The following is a 22548-nucleotide window of genomic DNA, read 5'->3' as shown; positions in this document are numbered from 1 at the left end:
TAATTAATTTATACATCTTCAAAAAGCAATTAGCTTCAAATGATCCAATGGAAATCAATGCATTCCATGTAACTATGGTTACAAAGAATCTAATTTAAATAGACAAATCTAAAAGCAAACAATAAAATACTCTTGCGTGCTCTCTCTCTCTCTATATATATATATATATATATATATATATAGAGAGAGAGAGATAATATAAATAAATAAGTATTCAAACAAGACAAGGTTAGTGCTTCTGCAATAAAATAGTATTTTACTGTTTGATTTTAAATTTGTCTATTTAAGTTAGATTGTTTGTAACCATAGTTACTGGAATTCATTGATTTCCATTGGATCATTTGAAGGTAATTGCTTTGTGATGATGTATAAATTAATTAATGATGGTGCATATGTCATGGTCCAATGAAGCGATTTTATTACAAAAGCACTAAACCTGTCTGTAGATATAGTGTTTTATTGTGAACAAGTATTTTATTTACATGGGGCTGTAATAACTTTAAATGTTATTGCATTATGATTTAACAGAAGGCTAAAGACTACTTTAACATTATCTATTCTACTAGTGATATCATTTGAAACATAAAAGCGTATGAGCCCACAAGAAACTGGAAAATGGAACTCAAACCAAAAGCTGTAGATGGAATGAAGGAGCGAACACAATTCTTTAGTACTTTCGTTCAAATTTATTCTTCATGAACTTCTTCAGAAAAAAAGTTAACCTCTCAAAACACACCTCTTATAAAGTTACATCACACATCACATGACTTTCATGATACTTTAAATTAAAGGTATAAAATCATAACATAAAATTAAAAAAACTGTCTTGTTTTACAAGCAGCTTTGAATGTCAAAACATCATAAAAATGTCTTAATATAAAAACATCATCATATTATTATGATTTGAATGTTATTTTAGTGCTAAAAACACTTAATATTAATACATTCATTCAGACCAGGGGCTCTATCTGCTATCAAACTGATCTGCCACAATGACTCCTTACATTCTAAAATCAAATTGGTGTTCCCTATATAATCCACTTGTTGAACATAATCTATGACTGAAAAGGTGAACTTTTTAAAGTTCACACAGTGAACAGCATACCTAGCTAAAGCAATGGTAAAGTCCTTTTTCTTAATAGCAAGTGTGTGCTCATCTATTCTATGCTTTAAACATCTAATGATTTTTCCTATGTAGAAACTAGGACAAGAGTCACATACTACCACATAAACTATGTTTGTACTCCCACAGGTAAACCGTCTGTAGACTCAAATAGTCCTTTTAAGATTTGTAATAAATGTACTAGATATATTGCTTGCATGTACTGCAGGAAGTGTAAATAATGTAGGTATATAAGCAATACATCTAGTACATTTATTACACATAGGAAAAAACATTAGATGTTTAAAGCATAGAATATATGACCACACACTTGCTATTAAGAAAAAAGACTTTACCAATGCTCTAGCTAGGCATGCTATTCACTGTGTTAAAAGTATAGCTATTGCATTCACAATTTCCACAGCAGTATACTCTGACCTGTTACGTATGACAGTCTGCAATCTCCATTGCCTTCCAATGTTTTTATTTTTCTTGGGTGACGTTGGGCAACCTGATCGCATAAATAGCTGCATGTCATTAATCCTGTTCTGCTCCCTACCAAGTACGTTGATTATGGATGGTATATCGGCAATACGACTTCCTAGCAGACAGCAAAGATGCCTGAGCCATCCCTCCACATAATTCTGAGTTCTGGGTAGTGACAGTTCATTTAGGGCATGTACAATCCAGAATTGAACTGGAAACATTGGTGGGAATCGATTAACACCTGACGTTCTTGTCTGTTGTTTTATGGGACGACCTACAACATACACTTCAGAGAAGTATAGCAGTAACTCTTTGGCATCAGGGTAGAATGTTTCACTAATGCACCAAAATACCTCAACTAGGTCCTCTACATTCAAGAAGGCAAGGGCAATCAGCCGCTTCACATCTAACTGCAATGCAACAGTCTTCCCACACACACTAGCTAACCCAAGAGACTGTACCTTTCTCCACACTGCCTGTGTGAAATGGAAGAAACATTGCCTTTGCTGATTACAGATGAGAAATTATGCCTAACACTCTTAATGGCAGCCAACTCAAAGTCTGTCAGTATGTATTTCACAGTGTACTGTAACTGTATTGAGGACAGTAACTCATGCACATATTCCCACAGGAAATTATATGCCTTATACAACTTCTTTGACATTAATGAGAACTCTAGTGGCAAACATTTTGTTGAATCCCCAAATGTTACCAAGCATGAATAGTGTACAGTTGCCTACATAGTCTACCTTTTGTCAGGAATATGCCATCCATGAACTATTTGTGTACTACATACATTTTGCAGATTTTCCTCTGTGGTAAACACCAATACATGGGTATTGGTATGAATGTCCGCCTTTCGTGCTTGTATAAAAGTGCCGTGTTTTAACGGACATGTAGTTGTGTCCACAGCACCAATATTTCCAGCCACAACCTTATAGGTTAGCATCTTCTTTCTCCTAACCTTATTAATCTGTTGCAACATGGACCTCCTAGATGGCAATGCCATGAGTGTTTCAGCAGATGTACTACCAACCACATCATCCACCAGTAAAGCTGGTGTACTTGTACTGCACCTTGCACTTTCCTTTAAGTCATGGCAGGCTCGATACTTCTCTACTTCCACCACATTGGGAGCATGCAGGTGACTAACAGACTTTAATAAACGTTCTCCGCCTCCCATAGTTTCTGTTATAGCCCTACCTCTACGTTTCTGTATGAACTTATTTACAGTACCAGTATCATTTGTTTTTGATGGTTTTCTCTACATTATAGAGAAAACCATCCAGTCGTAACATTTCTGTTCTCTTCTGAGACATTACACACTCATATATTGTACCTAGTATTTCAGGAGCAGCAGGATAAGCAGCGGCAGCCATGTTGCTATTCGGTCACAGCTAAGCGCATGGCAGGGCATGGGAAATGTTTACTTTTATACTGTTTAATTACAACACATCCTAATATGTGTATGAGTCATTTATATACTAGTGCAACTTTACATGCATAAACATTTATTCTGGTTATGGTACTATACAACAGTATTTCATACCATAAGTTATACATATGCATGCTTTTCACAGTGATGTCAGGATGTCTGAGTTCAGGAGGGCCAACTATGAGCGTTCAGAGTTACGATCTTCAATGTTTTAAGCTTTCAGAGTTTTTGAGATTTCTAGGTTACAAGTTTGATGTTTTCGTATTCAGTGTTTTAACAGTTCGATGTTATGATATAAACCCATGTAGACATATAGTGTCTAAATTTAGTGTTGGCTTCAGACTAACTAGTATATCTAGAATGATCATACTGACATAGTTGTCTTAGGAGTCAAGGATATCACGGACATTTATATGGACATTTCTCACTACTGCTTAAAATGTTAATAGGTCATTCTCCGCTATAAAATAATAATGATATAAATCTCACTAGTAAATAGCAGGCATCTTCAAACTCTAAGATTGCTATTTTCTAACAGAAGTTAAGCATCATTATCATTCCAGCAAACAGTGCAATAATCATGACACATAAGAATCATACATGCTAAGCTATATCCCTGGGCATTTAATTTCCCCTGCTAGATCCACTGACCTCAGTTGAGGAATGAGTAATAGTAACAGGCCCTATAGTACTATGGCCATCTAGAAATGATAGTATGAACTAGTGTTCACCTGCTTTTATGCATCTCATTACTCTGGTGTTATACATGACTACTTAAAATCTGTCTATGCACAAGTACTTCCTGAGTTATTTAGGACAAGAGTAGTTCACAAGATCTCTTTGAAAATGATGCATAGTTCACATCAGTGGACCATCCATTGTTCCTTTTAATAACACTGAAGGCATATGACAACTACCAAAAGTATGAGATAGCATTAATATCATACAATGGCAATGCATATAAACAAAAAATAGTATTTAATTTTTATATTTGCTATCATGACAAATTCAGTGGGTAGGCCAAAGATTTCGTGAGGCATGTCTGAGGTATATGACAAATCTGAGCAATGGTCAGTTTTGAATACCTCAGCAGAGTAAATAATTTCTCCTTTTCCATATCAGCTAGGAATTTCATACACTTTTAACCCTCATAATTAATATCTTATTTTGTGACACTGCATTCTCCATTGGGTCTTCTTTAAAATTCCTTTTGAGTTTCTCATTTGTAAAGTTTTCTGCTTCTCATTGTTTCTACTCCTTCTCCTCTCCTCTACTGTCTCGGCAGAACCTTACCAGATTTATGACCAAGCTTAGTGCACAATGTGTATTTATTTCTAATGAGACATCAAATCAAATTCTTAAAAATAAATCAAGCATAGTTTTCTTTATGCATTCAGTGCTCAGGTAAAAAAGAATGACTGATATATGGCAACATCTTAAATATCCTGCAAAGAATAAAATTTCTCTCACCTATGTTTCGGTTATGTATATTTTAATAAAAGCTATAACTCAGAATTTATAATCCTAAAAACTTCTTCCATGTAGTACATGTGTTCAAAGTATCCAAAATGTGCATAGCCATTCTCAGCACAATGCACCCCTGTATTTAACATTTTTAAATTAACCATTTAGTTTTAACATAGAGTAGTTACAGTAAAATAATCAAGAAAAAATCCAGTGCGACAGGTTCTCAGTTGTTGTAATATATATATTTTTTTCTATGAAAGATTCTAATAAAGTCACCTTCTTTATATAACTTCAATATGCTACATTTTATTAATCACGTACTGACGTATGTTAACAAAAAAAAAAAAAAAAAAATTGACTGCCTAAAACTACTGTGCACTGATTTTAAGCCCTTCCCAAAAATTATGATTTTAACTGTATCGTTACTTCATATGCAAAAGACAGGTTTTGGGAACTTGTGAGCAATGAAGTACAATTATAACCTAATGATTTGATTTTGCTCATCATAACAAAAGAAACAAAATCACCTTACCCAAGAAGTCGTTTTTGTATTTCCTTTTTCTCTCTCCATATTATTCAATGTACAAATATCAGCATGTCCACGTTTTAAACATTTGTGTCATAGAAATTTGCTGAGTTTATTTGACTTGGCTTAATTGTTAAAGAGTTTACCTCAAAGACACAAGGTACAGGGCATGATTCTCACTTGAAAGGGAAAAGTTGGCAGCTGGCATAATGGCAAAGGTGTTTACTGCACAGACGGCATGTACAGGGTTTGATTCTTACTAATGAAAATTGCCTAGGTTTAAAATGGTCAACAAAGGCTGCTAGCCTAGTACTTATCAATGAACATTTTTCTGGTTTATATGCCAGATTGTTACTCCTTTTGTTGAATATGATGAGTCATATTATTTGTGAACAAGATATATTGTTTTTTTCTTTCTGTCCTCATACTTAAAACAAACATTCACTTTACTCTCAAATGTTTTCATCTGGCCATGATATTTCTATTTTTTTGTGTTCCATACAGCCACAAGTATCCCACTCAGCTCCCTGGCTGCTTTCTACATTGGATTTTGCTGCCTCTGCCTGTTTTGAACTTGATATAAGTACATGAGTAATAAAAGTCTTGAAGGTATCCATTCCCCCCAGTAAGTGCTACAGCTTTATTTTTGCTGTAATCAATCTCCCATACGTTCTCTAGCTTCAGCAAGATAACCTCTATTGCAATAAACCAAAAATAAAATAAAATAAAAAAAAGAAAAAGAAACCTACATCTGATAACTATGTCTTTTTTCCTGATTTGCCTTTTTTTCAGATTCTTCCTGTCAGCAAGTATATTATTAATTTCTGTCTTATCAAACATTCACTCAGCATTTTCTGGGACATTATGTACCTCGAATGGATTCCACCTATTTAATATACAATGACCATTATTATTTTTTACATCTCGTATACTGTGAGTAGGAAACCTTGACCACAGACTGGTCATACCTCCTTATTTGCTATGTGTCATCTCACAGAACAGCATGCTCAGTATTGTGATCTGTTGGATAACATGGTAATTTCCTATGAAGGTACTGAAGAAACAAACCCAAACAGGCTTAGTCACCAGAATAACACAGCTTTAGCTCATGATAAGTACTTTTGTCCACCAGCTGGACTTCATCAGATCAGTTTTTCAATAACAACTTTAACCCATGGAAAAATAATATATACATAAAAAAGCACAATGGATCATAATTTATTTTATTATCTATTTTTATTATTTTACATTTGTTGACCGGAATTGTCCAACTGAGCTGAAGAGCCCTTTTTCAATGGAGGCCCAGGGAGAAAAGCCCCAACATATTATACAATTTTCATTAAAATTAGCATTAAACAGCAATGTTACAGGATTAGTACAAGGCATTAAGTAGCAATACAATATTATACAGTGTCAATAATTAGGAGTAAAATATCTGAGCTTTGGCTGGCTAAGGTCTACCTGCAGTCAACTGGATGTATAAGCACATTTAAGTACACTTTTATCTGCACTTCTTTATATATTACTGCATTTTATTTTTTTTCACTGAATATTAATTGAATTGAAAATTGTGGTCTCTGTGCCTCTACAGAGAACATGTTAGAAGTTAACCATTGGTAGAAGTAGGGGGTAGTTTCATTTCATTGATATTCTGTGTTTAGCTCTTAGCCTAGAGGGTTTGACTTGCCATATAAGTGTTACATCTTGTGTTATTTCTGCTAAAATATCTGAGCTTTGGCTGGTTTAGATCTACCTGCAGTCAACTGGATGTATAAGCAAATTTAAGTACACTTTTATCTGCACTTTTGCATATAGTACTGCATTTTGTTTTTTTTTTTTTGTTTTTTTTTTTTCACTGAATATTAATTGAATTGACAGTTGTGGTCTCTGTTCCTCTACAGTTAGTTCCCCATCCTCCCTTCCTGTTCCTGTTTTGATGTTCATTTTGGTGGCTTTGAAATTGCCCACCCCTCTGGTAAATTTGTATTTGGATACTCATTCTGGCCCCATCTCATTTGCTCACTCAACTGAATGCAGTGAGATCATATTCTGATTTCAGGCACTCCTACTAGTCCCATCTATTCAGCTGTATCCACTAGTGTACAAAGAGAGCATTTGCAAAGGACAATCCCTGTAGCCTCTTAATCCTGCTCTGTTCCCTCCCTCAAAAAAAAAAAAAAAAAAAAAATATATATATATATATATATATATATATATATATATATACATACTTTATTCAGCTGTTCTTATTGAAGTTTATTGCCTTTTGCACTTGTTTGTAGCCATTTGTTAATTTAATGACATTGATTTAAACTGTATTTGCCATAATATTGCTACACACTCGTGTGCTAGCCTGCACTGCATTTGAATTGTATTTACTGCTGTTTTAGCTGCTTTTCTGTAAAAAAAAAAAAAATCTAAGCTTGTTTCCTGCCTTTCCTGTAACTAGTCTAGTCCAGATACAGACTTGCTGTATCCAGGACTGTTGGTAAGCTTCTGAGCCCCCAAAGCCTTTCTGTGTTGGAGGGGAGCCTTCTAGCTTATCAGTGGAAGTGGTAAGCACTAGGTAGCCTAGCTACCACAAGAGGAGTGGGTTTTGGTCCAGAAATTGTAGTTTATTGGCCGTTTGGGCAGTTTTTCCATCTCTTTCAACTTTCTGGTTTAAAAGCCTGCATTTGTGTTTGTTCCCAGTCTTTCCTGTAAGTAGTTTAGTTCAGGTACAGATTTGCTGTATCAAGGGCAATTTGTAAGCTTCTAAGCCCCCAGAGCCTTTCTGTGTCAGATGGAAGCCTTCTAGCTTATCAGTGGGAGTGGTTAGTACTAGGTAGCCTATCTACCACAAGAGGAGTGGGTTTTGGCCCAGAAATTGTAGTTTATTGACCATTTGGGCAGTTTTTCTATCTCAGTCAACTTTCTGGTTTAAAAGACTGCATTTGGGCTTGTTTCCCACCTTTCCTGTAACTAACCTAGTCCAGGTACAGATTTGCTGCATCCAAGACTGTGTGTAAGCTTCTGTGCCCCCAAGCCTTTCTGTGTTTGAGGTAAGCCTTCTAGCTTGTCAGTGGGAATGGTAAGCGCTAGGCAGCCTATCTACAACAAGAGGAGTGGTTTCTGGCCTAGAAATTGTTGTTTGTTGATCGTTTGCATTGTTTTCCTTCTCTTTCAACTTTCTGGTTTAAAAGACTGTGTTTGGGCTTGTTTCCCACCTTTGCTGTAACTAGCCTAGTCTAGGTACAGATTTGCTGCATCCAGGACTGTGTGTAAGCTTCTGAGCCCCCAAACCTTTCTGTGTTGGAGGGAAGCCTTCTAGTTTGTCAGTGGGAGTAGTAAGTAATATGCAGCCTATCTATCACAAGAGGAGTGGTTCCTGGCCCAGAAATTTTAGCTTATTGGCCGTTTGGGCAGTTTTTTTCCATCTCTTTCAACTTTCTGGTTTAAAATCCTGCATTTGCGCTTGTTTCCCACCTTTCCTGTAACAAGTCTAATCCAGATACAGAGTTGCTGTATCCAGGACTGTTGGTAAGCTTCTGAGCCCCCCAAGCCTTTCTGTGTTGGAGGAAGCCTTCCAGCTTATCAGTGGGAGTGGTAAGTACTAGGTAGCCTATCTACCACAAGAGGAGTGTTTTTTGTCCCATAAATTGTAGTTTATTGACCATTTAGGCAGTTTTTCCATCTCTTTCAACTTTCTGGTTTAAAAGCCCACATCTGTGCTTATTTCCCACCTTTCCTGTAACTAATCTAGTCCAGATACAGATTTGCTGTATCCAGGTCTGTTTGTAAGCTTCTGAACAGTGGCAAAATCTGTTCTTCAATTTTCCCTTAGATCTGCTAGTTCTGTACTCTCCTGCACTTTTACTAGCTTGTTAGCTTAGCACTTTACCATACTTCTTGTAGCAATTATTGTAGTACACAAAAGTGCTGCCAGCACTAAATGTTCTACAAGGAAACAGCTCCAGTACTTATTAATGCCCACCCCTCTAAACATGTCTAAAGGTCAGTTCCCTGTGCTTTCCCCTGTTAACCTGGTGAACTTGGGCATCCTGTGGCAATGTAGCAACTGCATCATGTACACTGACAACCCTCTCCTCTTACCCGCCCAACACACAGACTTGTGAGAAATGCACTTATATATCCAAATTGGAAGCCATGCACTCTGCAGCCAAGACCGGAATAGCTGGTCAAGAGGAGAAGGTCAATACTTGCACCACACCACATGGAACACATAGCCCTCCAGAACACACACCAGCATTGCGTTCACATAAAAACACAAACCACACACCCACCTTCACAGAAGCTCTCAATAAAAATTTAACCAAACAGCAGAAACCTCCAACGCAGAAATGCACTCGACCACCACAACACAACACTAATCACGAAACACATAGCTCTTCTAAACAATGTGCCACTCAACCAAAGCCCCTGAGGCAAAACAGTATGCCCAACACACTAGTCATAGGTGACTCAATAGAGGCACACTGATGTCCCACTCACTAGGTTGAATAAGGAGAAAGTAAGAGTCAGCTGCCTGTCAGGTGCCAGGATCCGCCACATAATGCACGCGCTCTGGTCCCTCAACAACAGGTACAAATATGACTCTGTCATTGTACGTGTAGGTGTGAATGACCTGAGATGAATCTCCCTGGACTACATGAAAATAGACATGGAGGAGCTCTTGGATTATGTAGCCCAGGCGGGTATGACCCTAGCCCTGAGCAGCATCCTACCATCACCCAGAATGATACCACAGTACAAGCAAAAAATAATTCATTTCAACAATTGGCTAAGTTTCTGGTGTCATTCTAATGGGATCCTGTATCTGTCTGCCTGGGATGACATGACTGACAGACCTCGATGCTTTGCCAGAGATGGTCTGCATCTGTCACGCCTGGGATTCCGGATACTGGCCAAGGCTCTTTCCACCCCTATAGGGCCTTTTTTAGGTGGTGTTCCAGAGACCAAATTACCATCGTAACAGCTACAAACAAATGCAATTTGAGGGTCATGCTGCTCAATGCTAGAAGTCTAAATCTCAAAATGCACTCACTCGAAGTACTCCTTAAAATGGAGAACATCGACATTTGTGCTGTAACAGAGACCTGGTTCAAGGCAGCAGAAAGCATCCCTGCACTACCAGGTTACAACTCACTCCACACCTTTTTGCCCTAGAACTTGGACTGAAGCTCGAAAGGTGTTGGTGTTTCCATATTCATAAAGGATGTGCACACCTCCAGACTGGTAGCTCAACATAACACATCTGAAATACTTCAGGTGCAGCTAACATTGGGTAATACCGTGATTCAGTTCATAGACTGCTATAGGTCCCCAACCATGTACCAAAATTCACGCTCCACATTCCTAAGCACAATAGAGAATATTAGGGTCCAACAGAACACTGTCATACTGGGTGACTTCAACTACCTCTCCATTAACTGGGAAAGCTGCTCATGTACCAATACACTTGCCCAATGCTTTCTAGAATTCATTAATTCCAATTCCCTGGACCAACTTGTTCTTACCCCCACTAGAGGTAGTAACAGACTTGACCTGGAAACTGGCTCACAGATAGAACCCACAGTGTGAAATTAGCTGACTCCAAGTCAGACTGCCTACTGGCCATGAGTTGACTCTCATAGGGTTCGGTCCTGGGTCCTCTCCTGTTTGGTATCTAATTCTCTGAAGTCCAGGCCAACATGAAGGGACTCTGTCTGACAAAGTTTACAGATGATTGCAAGTTGGGAGCTATTACTCACTCCCCAAGTGATGCTGACATCCTACAAAAAAGCCTCAATGAGACCAACGACTGGTATTAGAACCATGGCCTTAAGCTCAATGCCAAAAAATGTGTCTTCATCCCCTTTGGGAAAAACCCAGTTCCCTTGAATTACCACATTGATGGTAGTCCACTGAACACAGAAGGCGTTATAAGAGATCTGGAAACACAGGTTGACAGCAACCTCTGTTTTGACCACCACGTTGCCACTGTGGTCAGAAAGTCCTTCTATGTGGCACATCTCATTACTAAAGGTTTTGCATTCAGGAAGAAAGAGGTCATTGTCTCCCTCTACTCTTCTCTCATTAGGCCAGTCATTGGGTATAATGCCCCATTTGTTATGTATCTCACTAGACACCTGCAACAACTGGAGAGGCCCAAAAGTACCTCACAAAGAGGATCCTAGGCCTTAAACACTTGTTCTATATGGACAGACTCAAAAAACACCAACTATTCTCTGTCTCATATCACCTTCTTATAACTAGAGATCTAGAGGTGATCTCTGCTTGATTTACAAAGTCATGTCTGACCCAGGTCTGTTAGAAATGCTATATCTAAAGAAATTCCAATCCCTCCACAACACACGCTCCAGAGACCTCAACCTAATTACCACAATCAACAGTACATGCTGGAGGGACAGATTCTTAACCCAGAGACTGCCCATGATATGGAACAGACTTTCCATACATGTTAAGCAGAGCACCTCACTGGCCCTCTTCAAGAGAAATCTTGATAAGTAGATGGGAAATAGAAAATTCATCCTGGGGATCACTCCAGTGGCTCTACTTGACAGAGGCACTAGGAACTAAGGTTGGGTGGCATGATACCAAGGTAATCCTATTGGCTAGACTTATAAATGCTCCAGGGCCATTAGCCTAGGACACACCTATGAACCCATTAACCTATGAACCTATGAGGATAGCATAACAATTTCAAGATGTATAAAAAGAAATATGTCATTAAGATGAGTATAGTTTTTGGGGTAAGTGGGTACAAAAAAACAGTTTTATCATAATGTAGTTGCATGAAGGCAAGACAAGTACAATAGAATGTTCCTCTGTGGCAATTTGCTTAATAGATTTTAGAAGACAGTAGAAAGAGTAGTCAAGGAAGATTAGAGAGAGCTTGTGAGACGATTGAGTCAAGGGCACAAAGTAGATTAAGGTATGAGAAATAGGGGATGTTTAAGGAGGGAGAGTGCAGTGGCAGGACCAGTGACTTTTAAAGTGCTCCTTGGTGGCTGTCTTAAATTGTTTAGGTTGTGTAAGGGTCGTGATTTCTAGTGGGACCCTATTCCAGGCAATAGTGGGGTGATAGCTGTATATGTTCATCCACATTTAGACTTGGGTTTGTAGATTTGTAGTGGGTCTTCTTGGTTAGAGCTTTGTAGAGGTCTGGAGGGAGAATAATGGGAGATGAGAGGGGATAGTGCTGGGCAGTAGGAAGGCTGGTATAGGATAGAATGGATCATCTGGAGCTGAAAGAGTAGAAGCTGATGGGGTAATTCAAGCCAGTTTAGGTGTTTTAGAGAGAGACAATGATGGGATTTGTAGGTTTGTTGGGCAGCAAATCTAGCTACCTTGTTGTAGATAGATTAGAGTTTGGTCAAGAGTGCTGAGTTAAGATTTGTGAGAATTTGAGAATTGTACATTAGACTGGGTAGAAGGTAAGTAAGTGAGAAAGTAATCTTGGCTTCAGAGGTAAGGAATTTCTTGTTACAGTAAAGGAGCCCTAGTTTTGTTTCTGGATGGAGGTTCGAGAGTTTACAACAAGTGATAAATTTAGGAGGTTTAGAGAAGTGAGGAGTAAACTTAAACACTTTTATAGGGGGGTGATCGCTCAGGGTGTTTGGTAGGGTTTCAGGGTTATGATATTTGGAAATATTAGATACAAGTACCCAGTCAATAAGAGTACTAGATGTGTGAGAGAGTTGTTTGTAGGGGTAGATTGGGAGAGTAGTTGTGTAAATCCATATAAATTAATATGAGTATTAGAGTTTGGATTACTGAGAGTTAAAAAGTTAATGTTGACATCCCCAACGAGGAGGATGTGTTGAGAAAAGTATGAAAGAATATTTTCGAGCAGAGGAATGTTGTCTCCTCGAGGAATATAGATGGCTGCTACTGTGATAGTAGTCTGGTCATTTATTTTAAAGTTAGCTTTAAGTAGTTCAGCAGGAGAAAAGGATGGGATAGGTTTCATAATGCTTCTAATGGTGAAGTGGTTGGAGTAGAAGATGGCTATGTCACCCCCTTTTTTGTTTTGGCGATCTATGTGGAGTATATTATAACCAGGGGGGGAGAATGCTTTTATCAGAGGTTTGGGGTTTTAGCCAAGTCTCTGTCAGGGTGATGACATCAGGGGTGCGGAAGGCTATCCAGGCATAGATTTCACTAACCTCCATATGAGTTGGCCCCAGGAAAGTATGTATAATTTATAAGCTATATAATATACTATTTCCTCAATAAAACTCAAGTATTAGATATCATGTTTTTTTCCAGTATTCATGCATAACATATTTTACTAAAGTATAATATAATTCCAGTGGATATGTGCACTTCAGTAAATTGGTGTAATAAATGCAGAAATCAAAAGTCAATTTATTCATGTTCTTAACCAGAAAAAAGTGTTCTAATATCATTTTTTTCTAGTCCTTTCCACACATAATCATCTATATTCAGAAATGTGATATTAGACTACTGTTTTTGTCTTTTGATGGTCCAAACTGAAAAATTATGCATATTACATGCATACACACAACAAAAATTGTTTTGCTCGCTTGACATATTTTGGTCAAGGAAATTGATGGGCAGTTTTATATCAGCTCCAGATATATGCAGTTGGTACACACAGATGTTAAGATACTGATCATAAAGTAATTTAAAAATTCCCTTGAACAATATGTCACTCAGATATGTGCCATACTTTTAAAATCCTATGTGTATCTAGAATATAAATTAGCAATGAATATGCATAAGTGAATATGGGAAAGCATGAGTTACTTTTGAAATATTTTATATTTCTTTGTTATCTTAATTTTTATATTTTTGATCTACAAAGTAGTATAATGTGAATCTGCAAATGCAGAAAACTTTTCTGCATCACAATCAGCAAATTTGAGTGAAGTGCAGCCAAGCACAGACTGTGTGCAATTCAGAAAGATACTATTGGGGAAGGCCGAGTATATACTAATGGCTGTATAATCACATAGTAATGATCAATGTCATTAAAGTGAGTATCTCAAGTTATGCAAATGAGGTAAAACAAGATGGTGGAGAGTTTCACAAATGTACAAATGCTAAACAATGGTGCTGTATCTGCAGTATATTTGATCCTGGATGAATGTTCCTGTTCATGCTAAAGGAGTCATTAAAATACATTAGGGGTTGTTACGTGCATCTGTAAGAGGTTCTATGCTGCTGCTTTACCCATTTGTGCTTGCTGTTGCCCTCAAGGGTGCCACGTCATATGACCCCCATTTATCATGTCATGGGCTCTACAACACCAACATTATGGACTGATATCTGATGGGAAGGGACATCTTGCAAGAAAATATAGATATGTCAGCATGGTCTGCAGCCCCATGGGAGTTATGGAATACCTATCCCCAGTGGATGATAAGGTGATTGTGGTTTTATTTATTTTACCTACAGGTACTTTTCAGGAACCTAGTGGGGACACAGGGGAATATCTTAGGCATCTGCTTTGAGAATATTCCCTCAGTTTCTTGAGTGCACACTTCAACATGCATGAGAAGATATGTGGTTCTCACATACCGCAGAGGGGAGAGCCAGCACCATGCAAGATTTCTATGTTATAGCTTGTTTCTCTGAAGTACTGGGGTCCATGGATTATACCCACATTAAAACAAAGACTCCACCTGATGAACTGAGAAGGAGGAACATGAACCAGAAATAATGTCAGTATGTCAACTGTCAGGTGGTCTGTAGTTCACAAGGCATCATCTACATTATGTCTGCAGGTCACCCAGGTCTCTATCATGACTCACTGCATCCTCCTCAAACATTTTGTGACGTGTGACTTTTCCTAGGAGGTTCTTGTTAGGGATGCCAGATATACCCTAGGAACCTGACTCTTGACACCCATAAGGAATCGACAAAATCAAAAAGACTAAGGGTACAATCAAGACCAAATGCAAACTAGGAACATTACTGAGCATGTGTTTGGGATGCAGAAGATTTACTTTCACTGTCTGGATTCATCCAGTAATGCCCTGCTGTATGACTCTGGCACGTCCAAAACACTTTTAGTGTGTGCAATACTATACATCATACTTAGGAGACAATTACACCTGGATGGGCACATGTAGGTGCAGCAGCCCCCAGCATACCAGGCAGTGAAGACTGACTTACATGAGTAGTCTGTTGAGTTGCCTGAAGCAGGAGATAATCATGTCAAATGGAGGCAAGCACAGTATGGCACAATACAATACCTATAAAACTACAACTGACCAACTTAACATGACTGTTTTCTCTTAGAGTTAAAAGGATTATTGCAGATGATACATACATATATATTTATATATATATATATATATATATATATATATATATATATATATATTACAAAAAAGATTTTTTTATTCAAATTGGTACCATAAAGCCTGCCATGAAATGCTGAACTGTGCTCTGTGTGTGTCTTCCATTATGCTTAACATACTTCTGCCTAAAAAAGCTGCCTTATCCTTGCAGTCCCCCCTCTCAATACATCTTCCCAAAACATTTATAAGTATTGACAAACATATTTCAAATTATATGCGAAAATGACATTTCAAATTATTTCAACAGGTACAATAGCAGTTAAAAGCAGCCATACTCAGCAAAATATATTTGTAAAAAGTAGCTGTTAAGCAGAGCTTTACTTTGTCTTTACAGTTACTCTCAGACACAGTAGTTGCATAGTTCCATAGTATGATGGATTTCTCTACTTTCTCTCACACTTGTCACTCAGATTCACCTAGCTGGGCACAATAATTATGCTGATTAGAACTCATGTCATTATTGTTTCTGAATGACTCAATTTGCACATTGAAAAACATGCTAAACATTGTGCTCAGTTGCCCTTAATGTCTTGCACATGCTCGGGTCCCTGCAGGCAGCTCTGCATATGTAATCATATCAGGCCTTGGGGAGATCTGTAATTTCGCATATAACCTCTTGGAAATGGAGTACTGTAGTGCCTGCTTTCTTAAGAGCAAAAACAAGGATGCAGGGCTGCTGTATTTCACACCATAAAGTACCGTTCTGAAACATTATAATACAGTTCCAATATCACCCTACCTCATCATGTTCTATACAAACAAGCTGCTTGTCAATGCCCATCTTGTAAGAACTGTTTTGTATGTGAATTTGCTGCCACTTTTCCTGTCATTCTAAAAGGTGAGGTGGCTGGAGATGGACAGGGTAGTGCTCTTTTAAAGCACAAAAGTGGTGTGAGTAGAAGACAAAAAATGTCTTCCCCATCATCAGGACTACAACCAGAGGATCCTGCAGGAAGGCAATCAAGGGCCTCAGTACTGAAGCCTGGAATAATTTAGCGCAGGCTATCACCCATGCCACTGCCATCTCACACATGGGAGGACAGTGCTGTCACCATTATAATGGCAGGTTGTGATGACATGCTCACCTCCTAATCCAATGGAAAGATGAAGCTAGAAAAGTATCACCTATGCACTGTAAGTAGAACTTATAACAGCTACACATACAGCCTGCCAGTGCATGTCATCCACAGATCTTACACAGTGCTGTTTTTTCTCTCCATAGTCCCTGAAGCTATTGCATAGAATAGGCAGCTGTGGAGAAAGAGACTTGAGCACCTAAGAGACTGCCATGGTGACTAAACTTCATAATGTGCAGGCTTTCATATGAAAGCTAGTACAAATGCAGTTTCACACAGTACAGCTTTTAGACATTACTGCCACTTTTGTGCTAACTTTTGCAGTTCAAGGGTAGCCTTATGCCTGTTGGATGTTACTGCCATGTGTGTGCAGGTACCTTGGCAGCTATTTAGGTTCATAGGTTCATAGGTAGGTACTAGGCTATCTGCCCAAGGGTATTTATATGCACAGCCAGAGTGTGTCAGCTTTCGCCACCCCATTGATTAATTAACTGAGCCTCTGTCAAGAAGAGCCAATGAAGTGATCCCAGGGGTGTATTTTCTGTTATCCATCCACTCATCAAGGTTTCTCTTGAAGAGTGTTAGTGAGGGGCTCTGCCTAATGTAGTTAGTAATTTTGTTCCAAAGCATGGGGAGTCTCTGTGACAGGAATCTATCCCTCCAGCATGTTCTATTTATTGTTGTGGTGAGGTTTATCTCACTAGAGCGAGTGGCTCGCAGTGACTTGGATTTAGGTGGAGCATGTCCATCAATTCTGAGTTGGACATGACTTTGTAAGTCAGGCAGGGATCACCTCTGAGTAAGCGATATGCCACTGAGTACAGCCGGAGTTTTTCATTCAGGCTGTATAGGACATATGTTTGAGGCCAGTAATCCTCTTGGTGAGGTACTTTTGTGGTCTTTCCAGCTGTTGGAAGTGTCTTTGAGGTACATACCAAATGGGGCATTGTACTCTATGATGGGTCTGATGAGTGACGAGGAGAGGGGCACTATAACCTCTTTATTTCTAGATGCAAACCCTTTAGTAATTAGATGGGCTACATAGAAGGATTTCCTAACTACTTCGACAATATGATTGGCAAAGGAGAGATTACTATCTACCCGGGTCCCCAGATCTCTTATTACCTCTTCTGTATTAAGGGGTCTGCCAACTATGTGGTAATTCATGGGTGTTTTGTTTTTCCAAATGGGATGACTATGCATTTTTTGGCATTTAGCTTGAGACCATGACTTTGACACCAGGTGTCCGTCTCAGTAAGGCCCTTCTTGAGAATGTCTGTGTCAGCCAGAGAGTCAATTATGGCTCCCAGTTTGCAGTCATCATCGAACCTGGTTAGCCATAGTCCTCCTGCGTTTACCTGTACTTCTGAGAAGTATATGCCAAACAGTAGGGGTCCCAGGACTGAGCCTTGTGGGACACCACTTGCGACTGGTTTAGAGTCGGACCTGGAGCCCGCTATTCTTACTGTGTGAGTTCTGTCTGTAAGCCATTTGGCAACCCATCTTGTGAGGTAGGGGTTTATGTTCAGGCTGGTAAGTTTTTCTATATTACCCGAGTGGAGAATGGTGTCAAAAGCCTTGGTGAGGTCAAGGTAGGCTGCGTGAACCACTTTCCCCTCATCTATGGCCTTGTTGACTGTCTCAAAGAAGTCAACAAGGTTTAGTAGGCATGATCTGCCCTTAACAAAGCCAAACTAAGTCGGGTCAAGTGTTTGGAGGTTCCCAATGTCTTTGTTAATGAGTTCCATGATAATGCACTCCACAACCTTGCAGACCAGGCTAGTCAGGATTATGGGGTGATAGTTACCAGGCTCAGATGTGGCCCCTCCTTTGTGTAGCGGAATAACCATTGCTGTGCGCCATTCTATGGGCATGTAGTCTGTGGAGAGGCTGAGGTTGAACAGTGTATTTAGGTGGGGGGTTAGTTCATTCTGTAGTTCGTGCAAGATGCAGCCTGGGACATCATCTGGCCCCCATTGACACTGTGCTTTTGGCTTTTGAAAGGGCTGTTTTCACCTGTGCATTTGTGATTTCCTGGACACTACACTTTTCCGGTATTGTTGTGGGCCCTTTTGGGGGTGAGAGGGGGGTGAAGTTTGCACTGAATCTATCTGCCAGGATGTTGGCAATATCAGTAGGTTCAGCATATTTTGTGCTATTTTGCACTATCTCAGAGCATATCTGTGAATTGCCACTTAGATTCTTGACATAGCGAAAGAAAGCTTTGTGGTTATCGTTCGAATCCTTGGCTATTTTTCTTTTGAAGTTAGCCTTGGATGATTTTATGAGGGACCTTAATTTCTTACTGATACTGATCAGGGATGTCTTTCCTTCTTGGGATTTGCTTTTTTTCTGAACTAGTTTCCTCTTTTTATTGTATAGCCTGTTTATGGCAGGGGTCCACCAGACTGGTTTCCTTCTCTTAGGGGAGTGAGTCTTGGTTTTGCTAGGGATGGCACGATCCATGCATCCTTGTAGGTGCTCACAGAGTGCATTTCTAAAGGTTCCTGCAACTTGGACACTGTTATCCTATAGTGTGGGGGCTGTGAAACTTACAACCTCTGTCTTAAGTAAGGTGAAGTTTGCTATAGAAAAATGTTTCACTGTGGTTTCCTTGGTTGGGGGTGGTGGTGTGGTTTTGGACATCCAGAGTGATTAGTTTATGGTCTGGTCTAACCAGTGACGAGTTGACCTCCGGTGCGGAACACCTGTCACCCATGTTGGTGATGACCAGGTCCAATATGTTTTCACCTCTGGTAGGGGAGTTTACCAGCTGATCCAGGGCATTTGAGTTGATAAAGTCCAGGAAGCGCTGGACCTGGGTGTTTGTACTTGAGTAGTTTTCCCAGTTAATGGTAGGGTAATTGAAATCGCCCAATATCAGGGTGTTCGGTAGGACTTTCATGTTTTCCACTGTCTCCAGAAAGGCGGAGTGGTGGTCCTGGGTCATGGAGGGTGATCTGTACCAGGCCATAATTTGCATTGCAGATTTTCCCGATGTTAGTCACACATGGATGATCTCAGAGGTATCATGCTGTGCCACTAACCTGGAGGTGTAGGTAACCTTGATGAATATGGATACACCCCCTCCTTTTGTGCTTCAGTCCATGTTCTGTGGCCAAAATGTGTGATATGAGTTGTAGCCCAGTAGTGCTGGAGTGCTCTGTGGAGCTTTGAACCAGGTTTCAGTTACTGCACAGATGTCGACATTCTTCATACTGAGGAGTGCTTTGAGCACGTGCATTTTGAGATTTAAACTCCTGGCATTGAGTAGCATAACCCTCATTTTTTTATTTGTGCTGTTTACGGAGGTGGGTTTGACTTTTGAGCCTTGCCTAAAAAAAGGCACTATGGGGGCAGCAAGAGCCTTGGCCAGTATTTGAAAGCCTAGGGGTGACAGATGCAAGCCATCTCTTGTGAAGTAATGAGGCTTGTCGAGCATATCGCCCCAGGCTGACAGACACTGGATCCACTTTGAATGACACCAGAAGCTTAGCCAATTGTTGAAATTGATCATTTTTTCTTTATACTGCGGTATCATTCTTGGTGAGGACAGGATGCTACTCAGGGTCAGGGTCATACCCACCTGGGCTACATGATCAGAGAGCTCTTCCATGTCTCAGGTCATTCACACCAGCATGAACAATGACAGAGTCATATTTGTACTTGTTCTGGGGAGACCTGAGTGCTTGTGTTATGTGGTGGATTCTGGCTCCCGACAGGCAGCTAACAGTAAACTTCTCCTTGTCCAGCCTAGTGAGTGGGACGTTAGTGTTACTGACTATAGAGTTGCCTATTACTAGTGTGTTAGGTATGTTATTTCGCCTTAAGGACTGTGATTGTGCGGCACACTGATTTTGTGTTTTATGTGTTGTCTGGTTTGTGATGGAAGGTGCAGGTTTTTTGGGTGTCTGCTTTGGAGATCTCTGATGCTTTTGCAGGTTTTTATTTAGAGCATCCAAGTATGATTTTGTGTATTTATGCATATTTTTTGCCAGTGTTGGTTTAGTATGTCTATGTGAGGCTGGAGGTGTGATGCAAGTGTTAACTTTCTCCTCATGACTGCCAGTTCCAGTCTTGGGTGGAGAGAGCTTAGCCTCCAGTTTAGCTATGTAATTGCATCTCCCGCATATGTTAATGTTTTGTGGTAGGAAGAGAAGGTTGTCTGTGTACATGAGGCAGTTGTAACATTACCTCAGGATACCCAGGATCGCCAGCTGGACTGGAGAGTATACCTGAAATTGCACTTTGGTCAGCCTGAATAGTAGGGTGAGCTGCTTAGTCACTTGGTTAGTGGGGGTGAATAATGAGTCTTGCCCTGCTGGGCAATCAAGGTATATTAGTGCTTGCTATTAGGTCTGAGCAAGTGCTGGACTGTAGTATGCTTTTTAAGTGCTTAGGTTGAGAGTTAGACTACTTTCAAGGGAAAAACTGAAGAGGAGACTTGGTGGAGCTGGGAATAATTTAGCCCTAGCTAACCGGTGCTGTCTGGACGTGCAAAACTGTGCAAACATGGTTTTTACAGCAGGGAAATGAAAGAGATAGAAATTATCCCAAAATGACCTATAAACTACTAACTTCTGGGCTGGAACCACTCCTCCAGGGACAGATGGCTGCTCAAAGCTCCCTCTCTCACAAGTGAACATAGAAACCTCCTTATATACAAGTAAGGTATGAACAACTCAGAAACTTGTAACACAGCCCTGAATTCAGCACTAGCCTGAAAACTGGACTATACTAGCTCAAAAAGGTGGAAAACAAGGAGAATTTTTTTTGAAAAAATAAGGCAAGAACAGTAAAAAATACACTTAAAACAGCTTTAAATGACTACAAAGAGTAAAAATACATTTAAAACATCTTTAGATGACTACAAGCAATCAGAAAAGGCTTTTAAACAAATTACCCAATTAACCAGTAAAAAAATCTCAAAACTGAGCCCTGTTCCTGTAGTCTTCAATCAGACAAGTTCTAACTGCACACTCCTGCCACTGGGGTGCAGGGAAACCTTCTCCAAAAAGGAAGGCCTGGATTAGTGCTCAAGTTGTACAAACAAAGCTAGATTCAGCAGGCCTGAATCTAGTTTATGCAACAGCAAACAAGGCACACCAATTTCAGTAAGAAACAGTTCAAATATGCAGGCACTATAAGTCTCTAACCAGAAATTCCCAGCTCAGAAGGGCAGAGTCCAGCCTCTCCTCGCACAAGATGCAGACCACAAATCTTCTTATGTAAAATAACTGGTCTGAAGCCCAAGTGCTTAAACCAAAAGGCTTAGAATGATAGCTACACTTTAATCAGGTTACTACCAAGCAGTAATAAATACAATTAAATAGTTTTAAGAAGGCCTGGATTAGTGCTTAAGTTATACAAATGAAGCTAGATTCAGCAGGCCTGGATCTAGTCTATGCTACAGCAAACAAGGCGCCCCAATTTTAGTAAGAAACAGTTCAAATATGCAGGCACTATAAGCCTTTTACTAAAGAAAACCAAAAAAAAAAAAACATGCAGTTTGGATGTAACGTTAGTTGTGCATCAATGTGTAGTGAGGAAACATATCTCAAGATATTAAGGCTTTGCTCAATTATATGTGTCTCAGAAACATTTTGTCTTTATAACTCTTTTAATTCTAACATAATAGCTGTGAGGGAATTTATGTCTGAGCACAATTTTTTGTCTGTGTGTGTGTGTGTGTGTATATATATATATATATATATATATATATATATATATATATATATATATATATATATACACATAAGGGTCTACATTGTGACACTGAAAGTATGGTTAATCGAACAGTGCTTCCAAGAACTTACTTCTGCGAAAGTACATAATATCGAAAATGCACTTTCGTGGAAAAAAAAACAATAAAAACAAAATTAAAAAAAAAAACACACTAACCACGATTATGCAGGGGAGAAAGCCCCCCTGCACCCCCCACACCCCCCTACTTTAATATTCTCACTCTGAGATCGCACTACAGTGAGGAAAAGGGAATATTCCCTTATCCCCACTGTACCACAATCTCAACAAGAGTTTGCTTAGTTGTACATCAACACTACACATTGATGTAAAACTAACATTACATCCAAACTGCATGTTTTTTTTTTTTGGTTTTCTTTAGC

Source organism: Protopterus annectens, chromosome 2.part2 (genome assembly GCF_019279795.1).
Source record: "Protopterus annectens isolate FY-2018-M chromosome 2.part2, PAN1.0, whole genome shotgun sequence".
Taxonomy (NCBI): domain Eukaryota; kingdom Metazoa; phylum Chordata; order Ceratodontiformes; family Protopteridae; genus Protopterus; species Protopterus annectens.
The sequence above is the reverse complement of the archived record's forward strand: the minus strand, read 5'-3'. Positions refer to the sequence as shown.